This window comes from Mustelus asterias, chromosome 21, assembly GCF_964213995.1.
Source record: "Mustelus asterias chromosome 21, sMusAst1.hap1.1, whole genome shotgun sequence".
Lineage (NCBI taxonomy): Eukaryota > Metazoa > Chordata > Chondrichthyes > Carcharhiniformes > Triakidae > Mustelus > Mustelus asterias.
In genome coordinates this window covers 28046098-28060415 of record NC_135821.1, presented here as the reverse complement: position 1 = coordinate 28060415, position 14318 = coordinate 28046098, and the positions used below count along the sequence as shown (strand labels likewise).

Here is a 14318-nt window from a genome sequence, read left to right as displayed (position 1 = left end):
GCCAGCCTTGTGAACGATGCAGTTAAAGTCCCCACCCAGTATGATTGGCCTGGAGGTGGTGAGTAGCAGTGGCAGCTGTTCGAAGAGTGCCAGCCGCTCGGTCTTGATGGCAGGGGCATACACATTAATCAGCCTGAGAGGGCAGTTTTTGTACGTGACATCTGCTACGAGGAGGCGTCCTCCCACCACCTCCTTAACTTCGGAGACAGTCAAGTTGCCCCCCCCGCAGCAGAATGCCTAGGCCGGATGAACGGCAGTCGTTCCCCCCTGACCAGATGGACGGTCCGTGGGGCCACACACTCGACCAGCGCCTGTAGTTGCTGAGGTGTGGTATTCCGCACTCCTGCAGGAACAGCAGGTCGGCCTTGATCTTGGCCAGGTAGGACAAGCTGGCGGCACATCTCAGGCTGTCTTTGACACTGCGAACATTTTAAGATGCAAATTTTAAAGACATTTTAATGTTTAAAAGATTTGTCAGTTCTTACGTGTCCTTCAGTCAGCCTCCTCCAGGTGCTGCATTCCTGTGGCGCTGACGAAATTCTGCAGGGCTGCAGGGCTGAGGTAGCAATCCGACCCTGCGTCAGGGCCCCTACCACGACTGGGTGACATGGTCGGTGTCGTGTAGCCCTCGGTTGGTGCTGGGCTTGCGGGCCGATCTCCGCCTTGGGCGTTGTCGGTGTCCTCGTTCCTGCTGTCCGGGGTTTCGGGGGCCTCGGCCGCACTGCTGCATCCGTCGGCTGGATGGTCCCCGGCTGCTTTGTGGTCGTTGGTCCGAGTCCATTGTGGTTCCCGTGCCTCATTTCCAATGCGCCGTTTGATGTTTTGTCGATTGCCCGCTTTCTTTTCCTCGTCTGAGGAGACGTCGCCACTGCAGACCCTGGCTGCGCAGGATTTCCTTTCCTGGGTTCTTTTCTTTTTCTTTACCACCTGCCAGGGGCCCTCGGGATCTCCGGTCTCGTGCTCCGTGTTCTCTGCGCCCTCTGCTGGTGGTGGTGAGGATGTGTCGTCATCCTGCTGCACTCGGGGGTCCACCTTTGCTTCAGAAGCTTTCTCCGTGCCAGCTTGTTTTGGGGTGGGCGTCTTGTTCCCTGAGGCGGCAGGAGCACTCGCCTTCCTCGCTCCACCTCCGGTGATCTGGGCGTACGTGACCTTCCGCTTGGGGCAGACTCTGTATACATGGCCAGTCTCCCCACACAGGTTGCAACGTTGTTTTCTTTGCACTCGTCGGTCGAGTGCCCCTCCTTCAGGCAGTTTCTGCATACCGTGACGGTGCAGCTCGCGGCAAAATGGCCGGTTTTGCCACAGTTGCGGCACAGTCGTGGCTGGCCCCTGTAGTACAGGAAGCCTCGATTCCCTCCGATGGTAAAATTGGAGGGCGGGTGCAGAAGGTCTCCCTTGGGGTCAGTCTTCAGGGTGACTTCACCTGCCTATTACAGGTCCATATTCGGTACTGGTCCATGACGTCCACGCTCTCTCCCTTCACCTCCACGTACCTGAAGAGGAACGTCAGCACATCAGCCGCAGGGACGAAGTGGTTATACATGCGGAATGTGATAACCCTGTTCCGCTGGGACGGCATGGTGAACAGGGGCTCTGCCGTCAGGATAGAGAGGGGCCCCTCGTTGCCTTTCTCCTTCACCGCTGTCAGGAGCTTGAGGCATCCTGACAGGCATCTGAAGCTGATATCCACGTGCGGCGGCTTGCTGTACTCAGCCACACCGTAGATGTCTGCTGCTTGGAATCCGCAGCACTCGAACAATACCTTCTTCCCGAGGTAGTCGCGGCCCACAGGCGAGCCTCCTCCCGAAGGATTCACCCGGATGGTGTTGGGCTGCCTTTGGCCTGTAGCTTTCAGACCAGCTGCAGCCATAGCTCGATAACACTGAGTCTTGCTGTACTGGCGTTTGGTCCAAGCCAGAGGCTTGAAACCAGCATAAAGATCCACCAGTAGCAGCAGAGCTCAAGTGTTGTAGACGGTCGTCTGCCGGTCGTCTGACGCCTGCTTCTTCAATCCACAATCCCCATCGAAACTCGATAGCTCCTTGCGAAATCCGAGCCCTTGGCACTTGATCTTAGCCAAAAGGCCGAGAAGCAATAGCCTGTAAACTTCCACTCGGCCCCCCTCACTCTCTTCGACACCATCTTTCACATGTGTCTGGCTGCCCATGTCAAAACTGTCACCCTGACTAAGTGGTGCAGTTGCAGTGAAAGTCAACAGGGGGCATGCTGTGCGTGCCCTGCCCTAGTCACCCTGACACCAGCTGGCCAGCAGGCGGGCCAGGTGCTGCCACATGTTCAGCTTTTGACATTCTTGTTCCCCCAAGAGGGATGGCCGGGGCTGGCCTGGGCTGGGCTGCCCTGCACCGTTCCTGGAGGCACTGCAAGACCAGGCCGATGCGTGGAGTGGAAGGAGCAAGCCCCTCTCCCACCGCCCTGTTCCAAAAATCCGCTGAATATTTCGCCCCCAGATAGGGAACGTATCAGATATTAAACTGATAAGAACAGATGTTGTTTTTTTTTATTTCAAAAATATACTTTATTCACACAAAAAAAAATCTCCAATAAAACATTGCAAAATTACAGATCCAAATGTCATAAACATTGTAGAAAAGAATCATTTTTACATTCCAATACCGTGCTCATTTACAAAAACATTACATTCCGCTACATTTCATTTCGTAAAACTATATACATGTGTCAGAGTTTTCTGTGTGCCGTTATTTTTCAGGTTGGCACACAGTTACGCAGGCCAAGGGTATTCTGCAGTTACCCGGCCCTCGGTCTGCCTCGGTTGAGCCGCTTTATACAGTGGCCTTTCCCCATTGTGCCATGGCGGCGGCTGCCCCAAGCTTGAGCACGTCCCTGAACACGTAGTCCTGGACCTTTGAATGTGCCAGTCTGCAACACTCGGTCGAGGACAATTCTTTCAGCTGGAAGATCAGCAAGTTTCGGGCGGAGCAAAGCGCGTCCTTCACCGAGTTGATGACCCTCCAGCAGCGGTTGATATTTGTCTCGGTGTGCGTTCCCGGAAACAGCCCGTAGAGCACAGAGTTCTCAGTCACCGAGCTGCCCGGGACGAACCGCGACAAATACCACTGCATCTCGTTCCAGAGCTTCTTTGCAAAGGCACATTCCACAAGGAGGTGTGCCACCGTCTCACCAGCCCCGCAGCCGCTTCGAGGGCAGCGTGCGGTGAGGTTGAGACCCCGGGCGTGCATAAATGATCTGACGGGGAGTGCCCTTCTCACCACCAGCCAAGCCAGGTCTTGGTGCTTGTTTGTAAGTTCTGGTGATGAGGCATTCTGCCAAATGACATTGACAGTCCGCTCAGGGAACCATCCGACAGGATCTGCCGTCTCCTTTTCTCTCAGGGCCTCAAGGACATTACGTGCTGACCACTGCTTGATAGCCATGTGGTCAAAGGTGTGTTTCTGGAAGAATTTCTCCACGAAGGACAGGTGCTGTGGTACGGTCCAACTACTTGGAGCGTTCCGCGGCAAAGTGGCCAGAACCATCCTCCGCAACACTTGGGACAGGTAGAACCTCAAAAAATAGTGGCACTTGCTGTTACTGTACCGAGGATCTACACACAGCTTGATGCAGCCGCACACAAAGGTGGCCATCAGGATGAGGGCGGCGTTGGGAACGTTTTTCCCTCCGTTCTGTGGAGATTTGTGCATCGCCTCCCTGCGGACACGATCCATCTTTGATCTCCAGATGAACTTGAAGATGGCCCGGGTCACTGCTGCTGCGCAGGACTTGGGGAGAGGCCACACCTGCGCCACGTACAACAACACGGACAGAACCTCGCATCAGATCACAAGGTTCTTCCCAGTAATGGAGAGGGAGCGTTGCTCCCACAATCCCAATTTTTGTCTGGCTTTGGCGATGCGCTCCTCCCAGTTTTTGGCGCATGCCCCTGCCGCTCCGTACCATATCCCCAGCACCTTGGGGTAGTCTACCCAAATGGTGGAAGGGACAAAGGATGTGTCAGGCCAGTTCCCAAAGAACATGGCCTCACTCTTACCCTGGTTGACTTTGGCTCCCGAGGCCAGCTCGAACTGCTCACATACTCGAAGAAGCCTGCGAACAGACGAGGGGTCCGAGCAGAAAACAGCCACGTCATCCATGTAGAGGGAGGCTTTGACTTGCGTCCCTCCGCTGCCTGGGATTGTAACCCCTTTGATGCCTGGGTGGCTTCTGAGGGCCTCGGCAAAGGGTTCAATGCAACACACAAAAAGGACAGAGGAGAAAGGGCAGCCCTGCCTGACTCCAGACCTGATTTGGAACATATCTGATTCCCACCCATTGATTGAAACTGCGCTGCTGATGTCTGTGTAGAGCAGTTGGATCCAATTGCAGATTCCCTCCCCAAATCCCATTTTGGAGAGCACATCCATCATGTCGCTGTGCGATATTCTGTCAAACGCCTTCTCCTGGTCTAGACTGATGAGGCAGGTGTCCACCTGCCTGTCCTGCACGTAGGCGATCGTATCCCTGAGTAGCGCGAGGCTATCAGAGATCTTCCTGCCGGGTACAGCACAGGTTTGATCAGGATGGATTACTGACCCCAGAGCAGACTTGACCCGGTTGGCGATGACCTTGGCCAGAATCTTGTAATCCACATTCAATAGTGAAATAGGTCTCCATTTTCTAATTTCTTCCCTTTCCCCCTTCTGCTTGTAGATGAGGGTAATGATGCCTTTCCTCATGGATTCTGACATGCTGCCTTCCAGAAGCATACTCTCGTATACTTCCAGGAGGTCCGCGCCCGTCAAGTCCCACAACGCGGAGTAAAACTCAGCTGGTAAGCCGTCGCTACCGGGAGTTTTACCCTTCTGAAGGGACTCGACTGCCTGTGTCAGCTCATCCAGAGCAACCGATCTGTCCAGGCTCTCCTGCTCGCCGTCGTCCAAGACTTGCGTGATAGACGACAGGAAAGACTGGGAGGCCGTGCTGTCTGTTGGCTTCAGGTCATACAGTCCGGCATAGAAGGATTTGCAGATCCTCAGAATGTCAGACTGCGATGACCCTACAGAGCCATCTTCTTCCTTCAGGCTTGTGATCACATAGGATTCTCTGTGCACCTTCTGGAAGAAGAAGCGCGACACGTTTCGTCCTGCTCCACGGAGCGGACCCTGGACCGGAAGATAACCTTGGAGGCCTCCGAGGCAAAGAGCGAGGCTTGCTGGCTCTTCACCTCCCGGAGGTCCTCCTTGACATCCACCCCCATCGACTGCAGTTGGAGCAGCTCCTGCATGCTTTTCTGGAGTCGGGACATTTCCCCCCGTCTCTCCCTGGCCTTCTGAACCCCTTTTCGGATGAAGAACCTCTTGATGTTGCCCTTGATGGTTTGCCACCAGAGCGATGGAGACTCAAAGAAGGGTTTCACGGTTCTCCAACCGTGGTAAACCCTCTTGAGCTCCTCGAGGTTCTCTGGGGTCAACAGTTCTACATTAAGCTTCCAGGACCCCCTGCCCACTTTCTGGTTTTCCTCCAGCTGACAGTCTGCCAGCAGGAGGCAGTGGTCAGAGAAGAACACCGGCTTGACGTCGGTGAACCTGACCGTGAGCGCGCGGGATGCAAACATGAAGTCGATCCTGGAGCGGACGGACCCGTCTGGCCGTGACCACGTGTATCTACGCTGCCCTCCGTCTGCTGGATTGCTGAAGACGTCGAGCAGCTTGGCATCTTTGACTGTTTCCAGCAGGGCTCTGGACGTTGCCTCCAGTTTACTTTCGGCCCTTTTGGATCGGCCGGCCTTGTCAATGATGCAGTTAATGTCCCCACCCAGTTTGATTGGCCTCGAGGTGGTGAGTAGCAGTGGCAGCTGTTCGAAGAGTGCCAGCCGCTCGGTCTTGACGGCAGGGGCATACACATTAATCAGCCTGAGAGGGCAGTTTTTGTACGTGACGTCTGCTACGAGGAGGCGTCCTCCCACCACCTCCTTAACTTCGGAGACGGTGAAGTTGCCCCCCCGCAGCAGAATGCCTAGGCCGGATGAACGGCAGTCGTTCCCACCTGACCAGATGGACGGTCCGTGGGACCACACACTCGACCAGCGCCTGTAGTTGCTGAGGTGTGGTATTCCACACTCCTGCAGGAACAGCAGGTCGGCCTTGATCTTGGCCAGGTAGGACAAGCTGGCCGCACATCTCAGGCTGTCCTTAACACTGCGAACATTTAAAGATGCAAACTTTAAAGACATTTTAATGTTTAAAAGGTTTGTCAGTTCTTACGTGTCCTTCAGTCAGCCTCCTCCAGGTGCTGCATTCCTGTGGCGCTGACGAAATTCTGCAGGGCTGCAGGGCTGAGGTAGCAGTCCGACCCTGCGTCAGGGCCCCGACCACGACTGGGTGACATGGTCGGTGTCGTGTAGCCCTCGGTTGGTGCTGGGCTTGCGGCCCGATCTCCACCTTGGGCATTGTCGGTGTCCTCGTTCCTGCTGTCCGGGGTTTCGGGGGCCTCGGCTGCACTGCTGCATCCGTCGGCTGGATGGTCCCCGGCTGCTTTGTGGTCGTTGGTCCGAGTCCATTGTGGTTCCCGTGCCGCTTTTCTAATGCGCCGTTTGATGCTTTGTCGGTGGCCTGCTTTCTTTTCCTCGTCTGAGGAGACGTCGCCACTGGAGACCCTGGCTGCGCAGGATTTCCTTTTCTGGGTTGTTTTCTTTTTCTTTACCACCTGCCAGGGGCCCTCGGGATCTCCGATCTCGTGCTCTGTGTCCTCTGCGCCCTCTGCTGGTGGTGGTGAGGATGTAGAACATAGAACATAGAACATTACAGCGCAGAACAGGCCCTTCGGCCCACGATGTTGCACCGACCAGTTAAAAAAAAAACTGTGACCCTCCAACCTAAACCAATTTCTTTTCGTCCATGAACCTATCTACGGATCTCTTAAACGCCCCCAAACTAGGCGCATTTACTACTGATGCTGGCAGGGCATTCCAATCCCTCACCACCCTCTGGGTAAAGAACCTACCCCTGACATCGGTTCTATAACTACCCCCCCTCAATTTAAAGCCATGCCCCCTCGTGCTGGATTTCTCCATCAGAGGAAAAAGGCTATCACTATCCACCCTATCTAAACCTCTAATCATCTTATATGTTTCAATAAGATCCCCTCTTAGCCGCCGCCTTTCCAGCGAAAACAATCCCAAATCCCTCAGCCTCTCCTCATAGGATCTCCCCTCCATACCAGGCAACATCCTGGTAAACCTCCTCTGCACCCTCTCCAAAGCCTCCACATCCTTCCTGTAATGTGGGGACCAGAACTGCACACAGTACTCCAAGTGCGGCCGCACCAGAGTTGTGTACAGTTGCAACATAACGCTACGACTCCTAAATTCAATCCCCCTACCAATAAACGCCAAGACACCATATGCCTTCTTAACAACCTTATCTACTTGATTCCCAACTTTCAGGGATCTATGCACACATACACCTAGATCCCTCTGCTCCTCCACACTATTCAAAGTCCTCCCGTTAGCCCTATACTCAACACATCTGTTATTCCTACCAAAGTGAATTCCTACCAAAATTCCTACCATGTGTCGTCATCCTGCTGCACTCGGGGGTCCACCTTTGCTTCAGAAGCTTTCTCCGTGCCAGCTTCTTTTGCGGTGGGCTTCTTGTTCCCTGAGGCGGCAGGAGCACTCGCCTTCCTCGCTCCGCCTCCGGTGATCTGGGCGTACGTGACCTTCCGCTTGGGGCAGACTCTGTATACATGGCCAGTCTCCCCGCACAGGTTGCAACATTTGCTTTCTTTGCACTCGTCGGTCGAGTGCCCCTCCTTCAGGCAGTTTCTGCATACCGTGACGGTGCAGCTCACGGCAAAATGGTCGGTTTTGCCACAGTTGCGGCACAGTCGTGGCTGGCCCCTGTAGTACAGGAAGCCTCGATTCCCTCCGATGGTAAAATTGGAGGGCGGGTGCAGAAGGTCTCCCTTGGCGTCAGTCTTCAGGGTGACTCTCACCTGCCTATTACAGGTCCATATTCCGTACTGGTCCATGACGTCCACGCTCTCTCCCTTCACCTCCACGTATCTGGGGAGGAACGTCAGCACATCAGCCGCAGGGACGAAGTGGTTATACATACGGAATGTGATAACCCGGTTCTGCTGGGACGGCATGGTGAACAGGGTCTCCACCATCAGGATAGAGAGGGGCCCCTCTTTGCCTTCCTCCTTCACCGCTGTTAGGAGCTTGACGCATCCTGACAGGCTTCTGAAGCTGATAACCACGTGCGGCGGCTTGCTGTACTCAGCCACACCGTAGATGTCTGCTGCTTGGAATCCGCAGCACTCGAACAATACCTTCTTCACGAGGTAATCGCGGCCCAGAGGCGAGCCTCCTCCCGAAGGCTTCACCCGGATGGTGTTGGGCTGCCTTTGGCCTGTAGCTTTCAGAGCAGCTGCAGCCATAGCTCGAAAACACTGTGTCTTACTGTACCGGCGTTAGGTCCAAGCCAGAGGCTTGAAACCAGCATAAAGATCCACCAGTAGCAGCAGAGCTCAAGTGTTGTAGACGGTCGTCTGCCGGTCGTCTGACGCCTGCTTCTTCAATCCACAATCCCCATCGAAACTCGATAGCACCTTGCGAAATCCGAGCCCTTGGCACTTGATCTTAGCCAAAAGGCCGATAAGCGATAGCTGATAAGAACAGATACTACACTTGATCTTAGCCAAAAGGCCGAGAAGCGACAGCCTGTAAACTTCCACTCGGCCCCCATCACTCTCTTCGACACCATCTTTCACATGTGTCTGGCTGCCCATGTCAAAACTGTCACCCTGACTAAGTGGTGCAGTTGCAGTGAAAGTCAACAGGGGGCATGCTGTGCGTGCCCTGCCCTAGTCACCCTGACACCAGCTGGCCAGCAGGCGGGCCAGGTGCTGCCACATGTTCTGCTTTTGACATTCTTGTTCCCCCAAGAGGGATGGCCTGGGCTGGCCTGGGCTGGGCTGCCCTGCACCGTTCCTGGAGGCACTGCAAGACCAGGCCGATGCGTGGAGTGGAAGGAGCAAGCCCCTCTCCCACCGCCCTGTTCCAAAAATCCGCTTAATATTTGGCCCCCAGATAGGGGACGTATCAGATATTAAACTGATAAGAACAGAAACTACACTTGATCTTAGCCAAAAGGCCGAGAAGCGATAGCCTGTAAACTTCCACTCGGCCCCCCTCACTCTCTTCGACACCATCTTTCACATGTGTCTGGCTGCCCATGTCATACTGTCACCCTGACTAAGTGGTGCAGTTGCAGTGAAAGTCAACAGGGGGCATGCTGTGCGTGCCCTGCCCTAGTCACCCTGACACCAGCTGGCCAGCAGGCGGGCCAGGTGCTGCCACATGTTCTGCTTTTGACATTCTTGTTCCCCCAAGAGGGATGGCCGGGGCTGGCCTGCCCTGCTCCGTTCCTGGAGGCACTGCAAGACCAGGCCGATGCGTGGAGTGGAAGGAGCAAGCCCCTCTCCCACCGCCCTGTTCCAAAAATCCGCTTAATATTTGGCCCCAGATAGGGGACGTATCAGATATTAAACTGATAAGAACAGATTTTTTTATTTTATTTCAAAAATATACTTTATTCACACAAAAAAAACTCTCCAATAAAACATTGCAAAATTACAGATCCAAATGTCATAAACAGTGTAAAAAAGAATCATTTTTACAGTCCAATACCGTGCTCATTTACAAAAACATTACATTCCGTTACATTTCATTTCGTAAAACTATATACATGTGTCAGAGTTTTCTGTGTGCCGTTATTTTTCAGGTTGGCACACAGTTACGCAGGCCGAGGGTATTCTGCAGTTACCCGGCCCTCGGTCTGCCTCGGTTGAGACGCTTTACACAGTGGCCTTTCCCCATTGTGCCTTGGCGGCGGCTGCCCCAAGCTTGAGCGCGTCCCTGAGCACGTAGTCCTGGACCTTGGAATGTGCCAGTCTGCAACACTCGGTCGAGGACAATTCTTTCAGCTGGAAGATCAGCAAGTTTCGGGCGGACCAAAGCGCGTCCTTCACCGAGTTGATGACCCTCCAGCAGCGGTTGATATTTGTCTCGGTGTGCGTTCCCGGAAACAGCCCGTAGAGCACAGAGTCCTGCGTCACCGAGCTGCCCGGGACGAACCGCGACAAATACCGCTGCATCTCGTTCCAGACCTTCTTTGCAAAGGCACATTCCACAAGGAGGTGTGCCACCGTCTCATCAGCCCCGCAGCCGCTTCGAGGGCAGCGTGCGGTGAGGTTGAGACCCCGGGCGTGCATAAAGGATCTGACGGGGAGTGCCCTTCTCACCACCAGCCAAGCCAGATCTTGGTGCTTGTTTGTGATTTCTGGTGATGAGGCATTCTGCCAAATGACATTGACAGTCCGCTCAGGGAACCATCCGACAGGATCTGCCGTCTTCTTTTCTCTCAGGACCTCAAGGACATTACGTGCTGACCACTGCTTGATAGCCATGTGCTCAAAGGTGTGTTTCCGGAAGAATTTCTCCACGAAGGACAGGTGCTGCGGTACGGTCCAATTACTTGGAGCGTTCCGCGGCAATGTGGCCAGACCCATCCTCTGCAACACTTGGGACAGGTAGAACCTCAAAAAATAGTGGCACTTGCTGTTACTGTACCGAGGATCTACACACAGCTTGATGCAGCCGCACACAAAGATGGCCATCAGGATGAGGGCGGCGTTGGGAACGCTTTTCCCTCCGTTCTCTGGAGATTTGTGCATCGCCTCCCTGCAGACACGATCCATCTTTGATCTCCAGATGAACTTGAAGATGGCCCAGGTCACTGCTGCTGCGCAGGACTTGGGGAGAGGCCACACCTGCGCCACGTACAACAACACGGACAGAACCTCGCATCGGATCACAAGGTTCTTCCCAGTAATGGAGAGGGAGCGTTGCTCCCACAATCCCAATTTTTGTCTGGCTTTGGCGATGCGCTCCTCCCAGTTTTTGGCCCATGCCCCTGCCGCTCCGAACCATATCCCCAGAACCTTGAGGTAGTCTACCCTAATGGTGAAAGGGACAAAGGATGTGTCAGGCCAGTTCCCAAAGAACATGCCCTCACTCTTACCCTGGTTGACTTTGGCTCCCGAGGCCAGCTCGAACTGCTCACATACTCGAAGAAGCCTGCGAACAGACGAGGGGTCCGAGCAGAAAACAGCCACGTCATCCATGTAGAGGGAGGCTTTGACTTGCGTCCCTCCGCTGCCTGGGATTGTAACCCTTTTGATGCCTGGGTCGCTTCTGAGGGCCTCGGCAAAGGGTTCAATGCAACACACAAAAAGGACGGAGGAGAGAGGGCAGCCCTGCCTGACTCCAGACCTGATTTGGAACATATCTGATTCCCACCCATTGATTGAAACTGCGCTACTGATGTCTGTGTAGAGCAGTTGGATCCAATTGCAGATTCCCTCCCCAAATCCCATTTTGGAGAGCACATCCATCATGTCGCTGTGCGATATTCTGTCAAACGCCTTCTCCTGGTCTAGACTGATGAGGCAGGTGTCCACCTGCCTGTCCTGCACGGAGGCGATCGTATCCCTGAGTAGCGCGAGGCTATCAGAGATCTTCCTGCCGGGTACAGCACAGGTTTGATCAGGATGGATTACTGACCCCAGAGCAGACTTGACCCGGTTGGCGATGACCTTGGCCAGAATCTTGTAATCCACATTCAATAGTGCAATAGGTCTCCAATTTCTAATTTCTTCCCTTTCCCCCTTCTGCTTGTAGATGAGGGTAATGATGCCTTTCCTCATGGATTCTGACATGCTGCCTTCCAGAAGCATACTCTCGTATACTTCCAGGAGGTCCGCGCCCGTCAAGTCCCACAACGCGGAGTAAAACTCAGCCGGTAAGCCGTCGCTACCGGGAGTTTTACCCTTCTGAAGGGACTCGACTGCCTGTGTCAGCTCATCCAGAGCTAACGGTCTGTCCAGGCTCTCCCGCTCGCCGTCGTCCAAGAACAAAGAACAACAAAGAACAAAGAACAATACAGCACAGGAACAGGCCCTTCGGCCCTCCAAGCCCGCGCCGCTCCCCGGTCCAGGATTGAATCCTGAATCCAGGATCCCCGCCCAATTTTCCAGCCTATCTACATACCAATATCCTATCCACCGAGCTGTCCCTCACAGCTACGATGCTTTGTTCATTACAACCTATTAACTTACCCCCACCCGCCCATTCCAGACCATGTGATCTCCAGGGAGAGGCGAAAACCCAGAGTGAAAAACCCCAGGGCCAATATGGGGAAAAAAAATCTGGGAAATTCCTCTCCGACCCCCTGAGGCGATCGAAACGAGTCCAGGAGATCACAATGGCCCCGATCGGAAAATGCTTCCCAACCCTAGTCATTTCCACTTCCACGAACACCATATGAATTCCCTGCCCCCGAGACAGGTTCCCAACTATCCGCAGTCTCACTCTGTACTGGCACCAGCAAGATGATCATAGAATGAAGCCTTGAAACGAGAAACCAGGAACAATTAGCCCGCGCCGCTCCCTGGTCCAAACTAGACCACTCTTTTGTATCCCTCCATTCCCACTCCGTTCATATAGCTGTCTAGATAAGTCTTAAACGTTCCCAGTGTGTCCGCCTCCACCACCTTGCCCGGCAACACATTCCAGGCCCCCACGACCCTCTGTGTGAAATATGTCCTTCTGATATCTGTGTTAAACCTCCCCCCCCTTCACCTTGAACCTATGACCCCTCGTGAACGTCACCACCGACCCGGGGAAAAGCTTCCCACCGTTCACCCTATCTATGCCTTTCATAATTTTATACACCTCTATTAAGTCTCCCCTCATCCTCCGTCTTTCCAAGGAGAACAACCCCAGTTTCCCCAATCTCTCCTCATAACCAAGCCCCTCCATACCAGGCAACATCCTGGTAAACCTCCTCTGTACTCTCTCCAAAGCCTCCACGTCCTTCTGGTAGTGTGGCGACCAGAACTGGACGCAGTATTCCAAATGCGGCCGAACCAACGTTCTATACATCTGCAACATCAGACCCCAACTTTTATACTCTATGCCCCGTCCTATAAAGGCAAGCATGCCATATGCCTTCTTCACCACCTTCTCCACCTGTGACATAGAACATAGAACATAGAACATTACAGCGCAGAACAGGCCCTTCGGCCCACGATGTTGCACCGACCAGTTAAAAAAAAAAAACTGTGACCCTCCAACCTAAACCAATTTCTTTTCGTCCATGAACCTATCTACGGATCTCTTAAACGCCCCCAAACTAGGCGCATTTACTACTGATGCTGGCAGGGCATTCCAATCCCTCACCACCCTCTGGGTAAAGAACCTACCCCTGACATCGGTTCTATAACTACCCCCCCTCAATTTAAAGCCATGCCCCCTCGTGACGTCACCTTCAAAGATCTGTGGACTTGCACACCCAGGTCTCTCTGCGTCTCTACACCCTTTATGGTTCTTCCATTTATCGTGTAGCTCCTCCCTACATTATTCCCACCAAAATGCATCACTTCGCATTGATCAGGATTGAACTCCATCTGCCATTTCCTTGCCCAAATTTCCAGCCTATCTATATCCTTCTGTAGCCTCTGACAATGTTCCTCACTATCTGCAAGTCCTGCCAGTTTTGTGTCGTCCGCAAACTTACTGATCACCCCAGTTACTCCTTCTTCCAGATCATTTATATAAATCACAAACAGCAGAGGTCCCAATACAGAGCCCTGCGGTACACCACTAGTCACAGGCCTCCAGCCGGAAAAAGACCCTTCCACTACCACCCTCTGTCTTCTATGACCAAGCCAGTTCTCCACCCATCTAGCCACCTCCCCCTTTATCCCATGGGATCCAACCTTTTTCACTAGCCTACCATGAGGGACTTTGTCAAATGCTTTACTAAAGTCCATATAGACTTGCGTGATAGACGACAGGAAAGACTGGGAGGCCGTGCTGTCTGTTGGCTTCAGGTTATACAGTCCGGCATTGAAGGATTTGCAGATCCTCAGAATGTCAGACTGCGATGACCCTACAGAGCCATCTTCTTCCTTCAGGCTTGTGATCACAGAGGATTCTCTGTGCAACTTCTGGAAGAAGAAGCGCGAGCACGTTTCGTCCTGCTCCACGGAGCGGACCCTGGACCGGAAGATAACCTTGGAGGCCTCCGAGGCAAAGAGCGAGGCTTGCTGGCTCTTCACCTCCCGGAGGTCCTCCTTGACATCCACCCCCATCGACTGCAGTTGGAGTAGCTCCTGCATGCTTTTCTGGAGTCGGGACATTTCCCCCCGTCTCTCCCTGGCCTTCTGAACCCCTTTTCGGATGAAGAACCTCTTGATGTTGCCCTTGATGGTTT

The 14318-nt window shown here is 53.8% G+C and overlaps 1 non-coding gene and 3 pseudogenes across 1 annotated transcript; all 4 read right to left on the bottom strand.

The window, feature by feature from the left end:
• Positions 1-2353: 2353 nt before the first annotated feature.
• LOC144509582 (U2 spliceosomal RNA) lies at positions 2354-2533 on the bottom strand (annotated as a pseudogene).
• A 6059-nt stretch (positions 2534-8592) lies between these two features.
• LOC144509599 (U2 spliceosomal RNA) lies at positions 8593-8698 on the bottom strand (annotated as a pseudogene).
• A 257-nt stretch (positions 8699-8955) lies between these two features.
• On the bottom strand, positions 8956-9146 carry LOC144509581 (U2 spliceosomal RNA). The gene has a single exon (XR_013500505.1). It is a non-coding gene; the product is annotated as a U2 spliceosomal RNA (small nuclear RNA).
• Positions 9147-9392: 246 nt separating this feature from the next.
• Positions 9393-9569, bottom strand: LOC144509583 (U2 spliceosomal RNA; annotated as a pseudogene).
• Positions 9570-14318: the final 4749 nt, after the last annotated feature.